This window comes from Chironomus tepperi, unplaced genomic scaffold, assembly GCF_022539635.2.
Source record: "Chironomus tepperi strain 1889 unplaced genomic scaffold, CSIRO-AGI_Ctep_v1 contig_85, whole genome shotgun sequence".
Taxonomy (NCBI): Eukaryota; Metazoa; Arthropoda; class Insecta; order Diptera; family Chironomidae; genus Chironomus; species Chironomus tepperi.
In genome coordinates this window covers 9,392,802-9,407,667 of record NW_027226207.1, presented here as the reverse complement: position 1 = coordinate 9,407,667, position 14,866 = coordinate 9,392,802, and the positions used below count along the sequence as shown (strand labels likewise).

Sequence of the window (14,866 nt, the reverse complement as noted above, 5' to 3'; positions counted from 1 at the left end):
AGTTGACATTCATAATCGAATGTCAACTCTTATATAATGATCAATTTAACAGTTGACATTCATAATCGAATGTCAACTCTTATAAAATGATGGAATTTAACAGTTGACATTCATAATCGAATGTCAACTCTTATATAATGATCAAATTTAACAGTTGACATTCAAAATCGAATGTCAACTCCTATATAATGATGAAATTTGACAGTTGACATTCAAAGTCGAATGTCAACTCTTATAAAATGATGGAATTTGACAGTTGACATTCAAAGTCGAATGTCAACTCTTATAAAATGATGGAATTTGACAGTTGACATTCATAGCCGAATGTCAACTCTTATATAATGATGGAATTTAACAGTTGACATTCATAATCGAATGTCAACTCTTATATAATGATCAAATTTAACAGTTGACATTCATAATCGAATGTCAACTCTTATAAAATGATGGAATTTAACAGTTGACATTCATAATCGAATGTCAACTCTTATATAATGATCAAATTTGACAGTTGACATTCATAATCGAATGTCAACTCTTATATAATGATGAAATTTGACAGTTGACATTCATAGTCGAATGTCAGCTCTTATAAAATGATGGAATTTGACAGTTGACATTCATAGTCGAATGTCAACTCTTAAATAATGATGAAAATTGACAGTTGACATTCATAATCGAATGTCAGCTCTTATAAAATGATGGAATTTGACAGTTGACATTCATAGTCGAATGTCAGCTCTTATAAAATGATGGAATTTGACAGTTGACATTCAAAATCGAATGTCAACTCTTATATAATGATGAAATTTGACAGTTGACATTCATAATCGAATGTCAACTCTTATATAATGATCAAATTTAACAGTTGACATTCATAATCGAATGTCAACTCTTATAAAATGATGGAATTTAACAGTTGACATTCATAATCGAATGTCAACTCTTATATAATGATCAAATTTAACAGTTGACATTCATAATCGAATGTCAACTCTTATATAATGATGAAATTTGACAGTTGACATTCAAAGTCGAATGTCAACTCTTATAAAATGATGGAATTTGACAGTTGACATTCAAAATCGAATGTCAACTCTTATATAATGATCAAATTTAACAGTTGACATTCATAATCGAATGTCAACTCTTATATAATGATGAAATTTGACAGTTGACATTCAAAGTCGAATGTCAACTCTTATAAAATGATGGAATTTGACAGTTGACATTCATAATCGAATGTCAACTCTTATATAATGATCAAATTTAACAGTTGACATTCATAATCGAATGTCAACTCTTATATAATGATGGAATTTAACAGTTGACATTCATAATCGAATGTCAACTCTTATATAATGATCAAATTTAACAGTTGACATTCATAATCGAATGTCAACTCTTATAAAATGATGGAATTTGACAGTTGACATTCAAAATCGAATGTCAACTCTTATATAATGATGAAATTTGACAGTTGACATTCATAATCGAATGTCAACTCTTATATAATGATGAAATTTGACAGTTGACATTCATAGTCGAATGTCAGCTCTTATAAAATGATGGAATTTGACAGTTGACATTCAAAATCGAATGTCAACTCTTATATAATGATGAAATTTGACAGTTGACATTCATAATCGAATGTCAACTCTTATATAATGATGAAATTTGACAGTTGACATTCATAATCGAATGACAATTATCATTTATCAATGAAATTCTTAAGTTGACATTGTTTTTGAATGTCAATTTGTGTCACATTTATGAGATCTGGAAAAATCATCACACTAATTTGCATATTCACAAAAATGTAACCTTATAAATATGCTTTTGAGTTCGCTTTTCACGTGATATCCTGATCATGATCTTTTAAGTACAAAAATCATCACAATCGTTTGTATATTCACATGATTATAACCCTTTGAATATGCTTTTAAGTACGTTTTTCAAGTGTTCTTTTGATCATGATTTTTTGAGCACAAAAAATCAACACAATCATTTACATATTCTTAAGATTATAACCCTTTGAATATGCTCTTGAGGATGCTTTTAACGTGATCTTCTGATCATGATCTTGTGAGTATGTAAATGAGTACAAAAAAAAAACGTGCATGCAAGTTTGTTTATTAAGGCCATGATTGAGTACGGTTCTGATCATGTTCAATAACATAATCTTAAGAGGAAGCGTACTCTCAAGCGTCATCTTTATCGAGAGCGCGCTCTTTGCCTGTTAGGGCGTAAATACAGCTGAATGAGTAAATAATAAGCCACAAAAGCCACACACTACATATTTAAAATTCATATAAATTGAGCTATCATAACGTAAATTAATTAAAATCAATTTTGAGGTTCTTTAAAATTTGAGGCATTTAAATTGTGAATTTGTTGAGTTTTGGGACATTTGGATATAACTTCCCGGAAAGCACATGAAGTTAAAATTCCTTAAAAAAGAGTTCAACCATAAAAATTTCTCGCGATTAAAATCGCATGCCCAAAAAAAATAAATTAAAAGATGCTTCAAGCCGATGCTTCCTTTCATCTTTATTTTAAGACTCTCCCAAATAAAAGTTAATTAAATTTTTCACAGATGATTTTGACGATAAAAGTATAATTAATAAAAAAAATTTAATAGGATTATTTTTAGGTAATTTACTAATTATTCAAGGTAATAAACTGGTTCATGCCTCAAGCTACTAGCTAGTGTGGCTAAATAAAGTTAATTGTAGATTAAAGTGTAACAAGCTGTGCTGAGACAAGCTGCTTAATTAGTTAGTTGACGACATTATAAAGGCATGAACATTAGCTTTTTTAGTATGAGAAGAAGTTTTATGTCTGGATTGCATGCTTATTATGTATGGGTTGCATGGTTAGCATTGATATGATGGGCTTGATGCTGTGTATTTTAAGGTATTGTGCATTTTTATATTGTAGACTTGTTGTGGACCCTTTGGGAAAATTTATGGGAATTTAGGTAAATTTGTCTATTCAGTTGAATTTGATGCAGCACGCTGCTAGGCTTGCTTATCCACAAACCCTACTGTCTGCCTCATTTGAGGGATTGATTCACATTTTATTTCATTTTCTAGCATTTTTTCTAACTTAATTTCCCGAACTTCCAATCATATTGAAGAATTGCTGCAAAATTCCCCATTCCTTAATATCCTCAACATTCAGTCAGAATCATCCTCAAAATGATAAAATTTTTCCACTCCAAATTGAATGAGTTATGAGCAGAAACGTGACATTCTTAAATTGCATATTCCTAGAATAAAATGATGCCGTAGATTCGACATAAAGTCACATTCGACATTAATAAAGTATTCTTCTTGGTATTTTATGAGCTTCTTGTTGATTGAGAATTCAGAGAATTTTTCTAGAATATTTATATCATACGCTAGGTATAACAAAAAGATACATTTGGAAACGACTAGAAATTCTCGGATAATGTGGATTCGTTAAGAATTCTAAATGAGTAGCTTTGGTAACTTTCTGCAGCTTGAGGTAGGATGAGGAGGATTTTCTATGAAATTTTGTGTTTTTTCAAGGTTCACGATCAACTCATTGGGTTGGGTATTCTAATTTTTGTATTGATTTCCATGAATAATACTTAGCTTTAAGAAAGAAACGTCAGATGCACTTTTGACTTAACAAAAACTGCCAAAAATTGAATTTGTGAGATCAAGAGGCTCTGTGACTTAATCAGTCGCATAATAACACCAATTCAGCAATCATGAATTACACAGAAAACGAAATCCACAGCTCGTCCTTGCCCTTAACCTTGTAACGTATAGAACCCGCATATAAGGTACCCTATTAATGGTCTGAATAGCTGCAAAGCAGAGTTAAGCCAAGAATTGCCAAAATTACAAACCCGAACAGAATAAAGTGTTCGATAAGATACAACGACGTCAGCTTATTGATGCAGCTTGTTCGCCACATTGTGCAGTTTGAGAAATTGTCTATAAATTCATAAAATTCAAGTCAAAGACCTCAATGTACACAAATTTTTAAAACACTTATTGACACATCAGCATTATCCACATACGATAATCACAGCTCAGACACACAATACAGCTCAGACTTTATTAAATTAACACGCATTTACCAACTTTTCATAATTCCTTCAATTTAATTAACTCAATTTATGCTCTTTAATTCAATTTTTGCATCATATTTTGCACAGAAAAACTTTTACAGCACCAAACGATACACAAAACTTTTAATCCTCTTGATGACAGATTATCTCGAGATTCTTTTATTAGCTTTAATTACTAAATTTGCAAGACCATTTAAAAGCCACCCAAAAATGGTCAAATTAACCCAAAATTAAGTTATACTTTGAAAATTAAACAATTTTTGGAGATTAAGTGACATACATTTGTGATAATCGTTAAGCAAATTAAAGTTTAAATCTGTTGAGAGTTTATGGTTTGAATTAATTTGTCATGCTGTTTGTGTTGGCAGAGTTGTTGGTGGATATGGGGGTGATTGCTGCAAACTGTTAAAAATTCATTAAATTTCCAACAATTTAGCAGTTTTTCGGTATTTTTGCAGATATTTTCACATTCTCGGTTCAACAATCAGCTCTACTGTCCAAAAATCAGCTCTTCAGCCCAAAAATCAGATCTACAGCCCAACAATCAGCTTTACAGCTCAACAATCAGTTCTACAGTCAATTAATCAGCTCTACAGCCCAAAAATCAGCTCTACAGCCCAACAATCAGCTCTACAGTCATAAAATCAGCTCTACAGCCCAACAAACATCTCTACAGCTCAACAACGAGCTCTAAAGTCCAACAATCAGCTCTACAGCCCAACAATCAGCTCTACAGCCTAATAATCAGCTCTACAGACCCGAAATCAGCTGAAAAATCCAACAATCAGCTTCTCCAGTCTCAACAATCACCTCTGCAAGCCACCCAAACCCATCAACCATCAACAAAACCATTTATGGAATTGTAACAAAATAAAATAAAAAATATCAACGAATGACTATGACAAATTCCAACTATGCCTGACACATTGACAAGCGAGCAGTCAACAATGTAAATGCAAATAACGTGAAAACATGTGGAGTGGCTAGGCACACGTCTGTAAAATCAATCAATGACAATTTCACATGTTTTGTTTACGTTTTTTAATGGACGGAATTTCCTTTAGTAAGGCACAAAAAAGTTTAATTTTGTAAATTGAAAATCGACATTTTATTGATGATTATTGGAAATTCCTTTAAAGCAGGCAGAACAAATAAGCACTCAGGCATGGACGAAGAAGAACATTTTCAATTGTGAAAAACTCATTTCCATCGCATAAGCTTGATATTTGTTTTTATTATGATTATGCTGCATCATCATTTGTTAAAGTCATAAAATATTCACTGTCTTAAGTATGTGAAGTGGAATTTTGTGGCTGAAAAGCAGAACGAAAAATTTGTGTTGTCTTACTGAGTGAATGAATATAATGTAAATGGGGGTAATGGAGAAGTGCCCGAGATGTGAATTGAGATTTTTATTTGGAATTGGATTAAAGCTGATGTGTTGAGTGGAGCTGTAAAGACTATGGAGAAGTGAGGATTGTGTGATTTTGGTTGAGTTGGTCAGCTTTATGAGTCAGTGAGCTTAAATTTGGCGTTGGATTTAGATATGTTGTTGATTTTCAGCATGGAATGGTAATTTAAGCACATGTGGACTCAACTGCGTTAGAATTGGACGTTGACTAGACACTAACTTGCCATAAACTAGTTAGAACGTAGTTTAGTCTACTTTAAAAGGTGCTAAGGTATTGAAAGACTAAGTTAAAGTGCTCAATACCCAAAATACACATAAATACCAAGAAAATATTCAGATCCAGGTCAGTCTTGAACTAGATTTAACCTAAATCTCCTCGAATAGCACAATTCGGTCAATCGATAGCTATTTTAGAGTCAAACCAATATGAGGCTGGATATGAATTGAATAAATTGTCCTGATACCCGATTTTGAACCGATTAATCCAACATGTCAATTATATGTCAAAACAGAGAATCTGTACAAGCTTTGTGATGTGGCCAGTAGCAGTCAGATGGAAGGCCTTTTATAATAATTTAGGCTCCAATTCGGAGCATGGTTCCAGTAAGTAATCCAACATTTACTATTTGGACTAGCACCAAGTTGGCTTGAAGCTGGCTCTTAGCCACTACATTGTGTTGATTGACTCTCCGGGACAGCAAATAGAACAAATTTGACTTAGAATCCCGAGTAGGTCTTGAACCCACATCTTAAAGTTGCCAGCCGCATGCTTCAACAACTGAGGATTCGAGGAATATTCAACTATATGACAAAGTGCTATATCCTCTATTTGTGCTATCTCTTTAACTACCCAACTACCCATCCATAACCATTATTTCAGCAATTTCCTTCAAAATCCAATTATAATTACCATTTACACAACCAGATTTACATCCAAAAGATCAAAAGTCAGTAGCCAGTTGCAACTAATCTCCAACAACTCTTCAAATCATGCCCATAAAAAGTCATAAATCATCCTAATAAATTTTATTATACAAACATAAACATCTCAATTTCAAAAAAAAGTCCACCCAACATATTCAATTTGACTATTGCCATCATCATCATCACCATTCAGTCATCAAAAAAATCCCACTTAACCTTTTTGCTACCCGGGCTTAAGAATTGTAAATGAGCTTGTAAATTGAAAAAAAAAAGAAAAGAAAAGTCATCCAAAACAGTCATAATAGACGAGGTGAAATGGAAACAAAAAGAAGAGATTTTATATTGGAATAGGAGATAATGTACAGCAATTGGAACTTATGGAACAATTTTCAAGTTGAAATGAATGTTAATTTTTTTATTTAAAATTGGAAGGTGTTTGAATTAATTTAATTATATATGATTATTACTAAGTAAATGAAGGTGGAGCTTGATGCTGAATATATAGTTTGTATTGTAGATATTCTAATGATTCCGGGGATTTACAGAGATTATCAAGAAGAAAAAAAAATCATTAAATTGAACATTTAATTGAATTTTTGATTAGACAATCGAGGTTATGCTGGTTTCTTGCGGTTATTTTGGCAGATTTTGATGAATTGTGTAGGAAATGCGTGAGTTTGCTCAACTGAGAGCTTAATTTCTAGTGGCCAGGATATTGTTTTATTGCTGTGTTGATGATAAACTGTCATAAAGACGTGGGGGTGCTCTAAGTGCTCTGTCAGCGCACTGGCAGATCTATAAAGTTAAAAAATGAATTCTAACGCATTTTATGGCTCCAGATGAAGTTGCAGAAATGTAAAGAACACGATTTAAGCCTTGGTAACGGTAATCTGGCACCTGAGAAGTCAGAATTGGCCATCAAATCAGTATCACGTCAAGTACAAGCCAGATTATTCTCATTTTCAATAAAATAATCGTTACCGATCAATGAAAGACTGCCAAGTGACTACCCCAAACAGACAATGAGATCATTGTTAGGTAGCAGTGATATGTTCTAAATCTGTTAGGGCTAAGCTTTGCAAAATACTGATTCTAGCAAAGCCGAATGCTAGGCTTGTGGACAGCTTGATCAAGCTAGTCGACCAACCATTAAGCTGATAGGACTTAACTATTTTAACTTGAGACTAACCCGAGTTCATATTAGTAGCAGATAGGCCCTTAAGTCAAGAAGCAATCAAGATGCCGTCAAGGCAACTTCGCGTCTTATCGTTATTACGACGACGCAGCAGTCTAAATGCATTTTTCGCCATAAAATGTATCAGAATCAACCGTTACAATGTCGACAGAGCCATGGATAATCGCGTCTTGCTGCCAATACAACGACGTAGCAGTATGTACTAGCAATCATGTTGAACTGTTCAAGTAATTCTCCAACCAACCATCCAATACCACCAATAAATCTCCACAAATCCCTTCTTAAAAAACAATCCATTCCAGAAATTGAATTAACGCTATCAAAAATCTTAAATAAATTCTATTTATGTCTTCCTTAATTCGCATCTTATAGTCTTTTTTATCAACATTCTTCTTTTTCAGGAAATTACAAAAATATCTACGTACAATCAACCACGCTCCATGCTTCCTCGTCTTTCAATATTTAACATTTCGATTTTGTTTTTTTGCAAATCAGCTGCGAATTATTTTTATATTTTTGATACATCTGTTGTCGGTAAGTATTAAAAATATATTATTTTATGCTGAATAATGATATTAAGCGTCTAGATTACGTGAATTATTATTTTATTTTTGTAGACAGCCACGTGATATTGAGGAATTATTTGCAGCTGTTAATAATGAAATTTCTGATGTTATTCAGGCACTGCGAGCACTAAGCATATTCAAAAATAACTTGACATTTGATCAAATTCTCATCGGAAGTTCCTTTAATTTCCCTTAATTTTCATATTCCAGCCTTAAACATTTTTGCTTCCCTTACAGCACAATTTACTGTAACTCGTGCAGAGAAGCAAATTAGTTTCTTAAAATAGAACATGAAAATTTACAGGTCTAATTTACATATTACAGCAGTGGTGGGTAAACTGTTTGTCGAGGTACATTTACACTTTTTGGAAATTTATGGATCTTACGTCATGTGCAGATTTGATCGAGGTTTGGGTCGGTTTTGGTCGAGTTGTACCCCAAATAAATAAAAGGTTGCCCACCCCTGCATTACAGGAAAAATCAATAACCAAAAGAAAATTTAATTTACATAAATATAATCCTAGTATCGTCAGTAAAAAGTAAGTAAGCCTCAAAAAAAAAATCAACAACGAAGATAAACAGCAAAAATTCTAAATAAAAAGAACAGCAACAACAATCTTATGCTAAACATTTTCATTTTATTCGTGCTGTGGGAGCATCTATCCTTTAGATTGTATCATTACTAGATATTTTAGGTAGTTTTGCTAATGATTTTTTGGGTCTGGTGGTAAATTGATTGTTGTCGGCATGATAGTTGGTATGAATTTTAAATTGAAATCATTTAGAGGACGTTTGAGGACATTGTTGCACTTGGTATGGCTGTGATTCAATTGAGATGACACTGTTGCTCTTCGTATTGATAATTGTCAAGCAGAAGCCAGCAATAAAACTCGTTTTAGGTGCCAGGGATCTTATTATGGTTCATAATTGATCTGAGCGACTCAAATGGCGTCTGAAGCAGCTATTGAGTCGCTTGTTACAGTCTGGCAATTATCAATGCCAAATTCAATACTATCTCTATCAACAGCCTCATTCCAAAAGCTCTGAGATTTAATCCAAGTAACGATAGTGTGATACATAGCAAGAATATGGACATGCAAGTCATAGCTGACCCTATAGTCCTCAAACTTTAATTATAACCCCTTAAAAGCCTAACAAACTACTTCAAATTTCAATCAAATTTTCACCCATATATTAACTCCATACAACATCAACAGCTGATTATAACAATGATTTATAAAGCAAGTACGATCGATACCGTAACCCAAATAATCATCAATAGAATTAACTTACTTATGCAAGCTCTTTACAAATCACATTTCCATTCACAAAAAGTTTTTTTGATATTTTTTTCAATTAATGTCTTGGCAAGACTAAGAGACTTAATTCATTATTACTGTTATTATGATGAGGCATGAACCCATATGCTGCTTTTTTAGATTGCCGAAGGAACTAATTTAATATGCATTTTTTTGGAAATTAATGATTTTATTCGAGTTTGATTGCTGTGGGTTGCAGAGATGGGAACTGAGCAGGCAAAAAGAGCATGCATTCATGGTACAGATAGAAGTGGCCGCTTTGCCTGTTCTTAGGAGTTGGATTTGATTTTTGAGCATTTTGATGACTAGAATTTTATTAAGAGTGAAATAAGCTACGGTTAATTGCAAAGAAATGTCAAATTTGTGGCTAGACATTCAGTCGAATAATCGCAGCCTGTTTCACTCTTGATGGACTCGGAAGGCACACAGGGTAGAAAAAGCAGAAAATTGATCAACAGGCTGGTTAGATGCTGATGTGAAGCTCAGTTTCATCAAATCTAACACCAGGTTGAAGTCACGTTAGCGTAGAACCTGATTTTGTGGCTTTTCTACTCAGTGTGTCTTTGTGAATGCTAGATATCCAGTAATAGCCTAATTATTATGAACAGTGCTGATTAGCTTGACTTATTTGATTGAATCAGGGCATTCTAGACCTTGTTTTAGCTGTTTTGACTACCACAGACTACTTTCACTTCTCTAGACTCTTCTGATTACATCTAATTACTCCTGTCTGATCAGAAATTCCTATGGATTCTTGACTAGTCCGACAACTTTATTCTCTGACCTCTCACCCTCTTACCTTGTCTACCTTCATATCAAACTAAAGCAGACTAAAGCCAAACAACTATTTCAAGCAACATTTCAAAAAAGATCAGTAACCGTTCAGCATGAAGCACTTCCATAACCATCCGACAAAACGTCCAACTCTTCATCAAATTTTCATCATTTCATTTTCAACAAATGTTAATGTCTGGCGTGTAGCCAACAAGAAATGAGCCAAAGCGTAAAAATCGAAAATGAATTACTTCTTTTTTTGTATCAAAAAAATCCATGAACCTCAAAGATAAAGTTGCCTCATCACTTACAAATATCATATGAATGTGAAAGAGACTGTGCCTCATCATTTTCGATGTAAATTGTCTTCTCCATAACAAATTTATTATTGTTAATTGATGGTACTAGGCAATCATCTAACAATATTAATTATCGCTCTCGATCAGCTATTACTAACCTTACATGTTATGTCCATCTACACAACATGAATCCACAAACAATATTTGTTTGCATGATGAATCAATTTTTGGGTCGATGGACATCTTTTTTTTAATTTAAATGAATTTTTATAGACTTTTTATAGTAAATGTTCAGATAATCGACAGATTTTGTCTGCCTGCGCATTTGTGCTGTATATAATTTGTATATAAATTGGCAATATTTTCACAGTTATCGTCATTAAGTTGACATGTATCTCGTATCAGCATTAAAATCCAATTGGATTAACATTTTCTAGCAATATCGAAGTCGGTGCTATAAAAAATTTGATGATTGTCGCCAAAATTGCCAAATTTTGTGTCTATGGAACCTTAAAAGTTGATTCTTTAATTAAATTACCCAACGGCGATTGCATAAATGTCACATTTTTGTCACATCAGTCATAATTGTCATAAATATTTGGCAGAAAATTAGCGATGTCAATGGACTGATCGATAAAAGACTTAGACAAAAGCTTTCCTAATTAGCATCTTGATAATTGGGAATTTTTAGCTCCAAATCTGAGGATTAACATGAAATCTTATGAAATCCAATTTTTTCATGTTATGTGTGGCGATTTTGAGTTCGTAATCGTAAAAATGACAGCGATTATTCATGACTTTAATTGAGAATAAAATTAGGTGAAAAAAGCTGAGGTTGGTCATGTTTGGAATGTTGATTGACAATTTACGTATTGACAAATTAAAGTTATATATTATAGGATCAATATCAAGTATTAACTGATGTAATATTGCCAATTCTTGGATGTGAAGCTATATGTAGGCGATTCTGTTGGTGCGAAAGTGAAAATGACTTTTATGACTGAATCGTTATGAAATAACAGGCCGGATGTCTTTAATCCTCTCTAATGTGTGACCTGGGTTCTATTCCTAGTAAAGGAGGTCAATAAAGGCTAATGTTTCATTTCCTGGATATCACATTAAAATTTATGTAATTGCTGGAATAGGCAGTGCTCTATTTAATTATACTACTGTCTATGAAAGTTCAATTTATGTGCCGCGACACAATGGTGTGCCGTTAAACAATAACAAATGTATCGCGGCACAAAAAAAGCTTGAACAGCACTGATATGCTCAAAAATTCTCAAAAAATCAAATGAACTTATTTAAAGTCACAAAAATCAAAAGATCTCAGATTCAGTTCCTCTATTCAGCATTCAACAGCTTCAATAGAATTTTGACAGTATATCAATCACTAAAATACTACCAACCCGAATGGCATAATACGTGAATTTGTCAGAAAATCAGACAACAGGCTAGGACAACTCTTACCCCAGTCGAGCTTTGCTGTAGCCCCAGATCATCGTTCCTAGTCAACGTTACTCAAGTTTCAGCTAAGAGTAAGTGACAGTGTTACTCTTGGCCACTTTTTCTCTAGCTCCAAACCAGCGATTCTCTCTCCCCAGACTAGCGCTATTCTAGCCTCAGACGAGCGTTTCTCTAGCCAAAGTTTAGCGTAACCCTAGCCCCTGACCAACTTTACTCTAATCACAGTCCAATCTTATTCAAGTCTCAGATCAGCATTACTCTAACCTAATGTCAACGTTACCCTAACCACAAGCAAGCATTACTCTAACTTTTGGCCAGAGCTACTGTAGTCTGAGTCTAGATTTGATAAAACCAGCTTCAAACCAGAGTCAGTCCGTCCTGACATTGGATTTTCGCAATTTTCAACGTCGTGTGCTATCCAGGCAAGAAGCACTTCATCCGAACTCATAAATATAGCATAAATCCACAAGACGATAACCAAGAAATACCTTTTGCTCACATTTCCTCAATTTCTAGAAAATGAACATTTTTTTACAGCGATGCCACTAAAAAAAGGCCCTTTTTGAATGGCGCTTAAACTCTCAATCAACCTTTACCGCCACTTTCCAACTCAATGAATTTTTTTTTGACATAAAACATTTATTGAATAATTTAATATTTTGACTCGCTTCCACAAAAAAAACCATTTTAAGTCTATTATTTCATTTTTTTTTTTCGTGATTGTACATAAAAGCTGTCTGACAATGAACTATTAAATAGTCATACGTATCATGTCTATTGAGATGTTTCTCTTCTGCTAATTTGATGATAATCGAATGAAAAAAGAAAAGAAAAATCCATTACTGAAATGTTATGCATTCACTGTACCGCATTTCATTTTCATTTTTTCATATAAAGAAGAAATGTGTTTTGGATTATGCGGTAATAACATCGCTGTACTTTACACATTGTACCGTTATCGATGCTTTCGACTTGAATTCTTGCGAATCTATGAAAAAAAAGTAAAATTGAATTTTTCAAACGCTCTTTTCTGTTGCCATTTGTTGTGTCGTAAGGTATGAGCATTCGAGATATGATCAGCATGTGACAGAAGATCGTCTACCCCTCCCCATTAATGAAGCTTCAATGCTGAGAGCAAAAATGTACAATCTTTGCATTACCGAAAAACAAAAATCTCTTCCAGACACAACAAAAGACCAAGTACATCATCAAACAACAACAATATGTGAGGTTGATGGATATGAATGTTGAACTTCCATGCTTAATGGGAATGTGGTTGGTGAAAATGATGATTTGATAGTTAAATAATAACAAAATAGCACAATTAGGTTTATTGACCAAAAGTCCAGTCCTAGGCCGGCATGACTCTGATTTGATGCTGGATTTCGGATTGATTAATCGATTTAATGAAGAAAATTTAGGGATTACGCATTCATATTTTTGGACAGCTTGTTTAATAGAGTTTTCATGTTTTAATTGATTCCTTACTGAGCAGACCCGTTTATAGCTATTGCAAATCATGGTGATTTACAGTTAAGTAAGGTTTTTAATATAAATTATGTCTCAATATTGCATTCTCTTTTTGAAAAATCTCAAAAACCTGTTGATCTTCCATTGCAATGACATTATTTTGAATTGAACAATTGAGAAATAGTGGCAAAACAGAGCTGCTAGGAATATATATTGTAGGGTCTTAAATTCCAAAATTGAATTGCATATTATCTCAGACTCAATTCATCCTTTCAAGGATCTATTTTAACCCTTACAAAAAGATAGTCTTTGAACAGATGAATCCTCTTGAACTGAATTAAGTGCTCGTTTAGAGTCATTACGTAACGCTAAAATTAGCTATTAAACTCAGGTCATCTAATCAGTTGTACTATCAGTAGGGCGGCTATCTGCTGTATTTTTGCCGGGAAGCTGCTGTACTATTTAACCTTGCTGTTGTGTCTCGACAAAGTCTCATATGTCCCGACTCAAGAAATTAGCTATTTTGGTCTTTTTGACCATCAAAAAAAATCATGAGCACCCCAATAGTGTCAAACTTTAAACGAATGCCCCGAACCCTCCGCTAAGGCTTCCAAAAGTATTCCGACATTTTGCTAAAATCCTCTGTTATCAATATCAACTTCATCCCTTGTATTCTTTAAATCCTTATGCTACTTGGAAAATTATGTATCTTTAAAAAATCAATTTTTGGGAAAGAGCTCAGAGTTAAGAGTGTATTTTGGTCACCTAAAAGTCCAAAGTTGCACTTTATTGTCCTGAATTTTAGTCAAAATGACCCAAATAAATCTGAATAAATGGATACACTATTGATCCATATTCCCAGCGATGTAAGTCAATAAATAACCCAAAAACATCCAAAACAATAGCTCCATCAACTATTTCACCATCTTAGTTCCAATCAATTAAAATTCACGAATTTTATCGTTGCCAAAAAAAAAAAAAAGACTCTCAAATATGATTGATGACTTGATCTATAAATATTATTTATTCCACTTAGCAATTCAAGAAAGCATATCTGTCATCATAGCTGACTGCCTCACAACTAAAATTGATTGCAGTCATACAGAAAGTTTTTATTTGATGTCTAATAAAGTTCACTTTATTGATTTTTTTTTAGTGGGGTATGAAAAAGAAGTCAGGCACGAGTTGCAGACATTAAAGATGAGAATTTTCAAAAAAGTATAATTTCATCCCAAAAGGCTAACGGCAATTACTTTTATGACCTTACACAACTTTCACAAATAATGCTCATCGTCGACAACTTAATTGAAAATCTTCAGTTCCAGTAGCATCAATA

At 33.3% G+C, this 14,866-nt stretch overlaps 1 protein-coding gene across 5 annotated transcripts in view; it reads right to left on the bottom strand.

The window, feature by feature from the left end:
- RYa-R (RYamide receptor) overlaps window positions 1-14,866 on the bottom strand; it is a 173,737-nt gene that overhangs the window by 48,257 nt on the left and 110,614 nt on the right. The gene's annotated exons all lie outside the window — the stretch shown is intronic.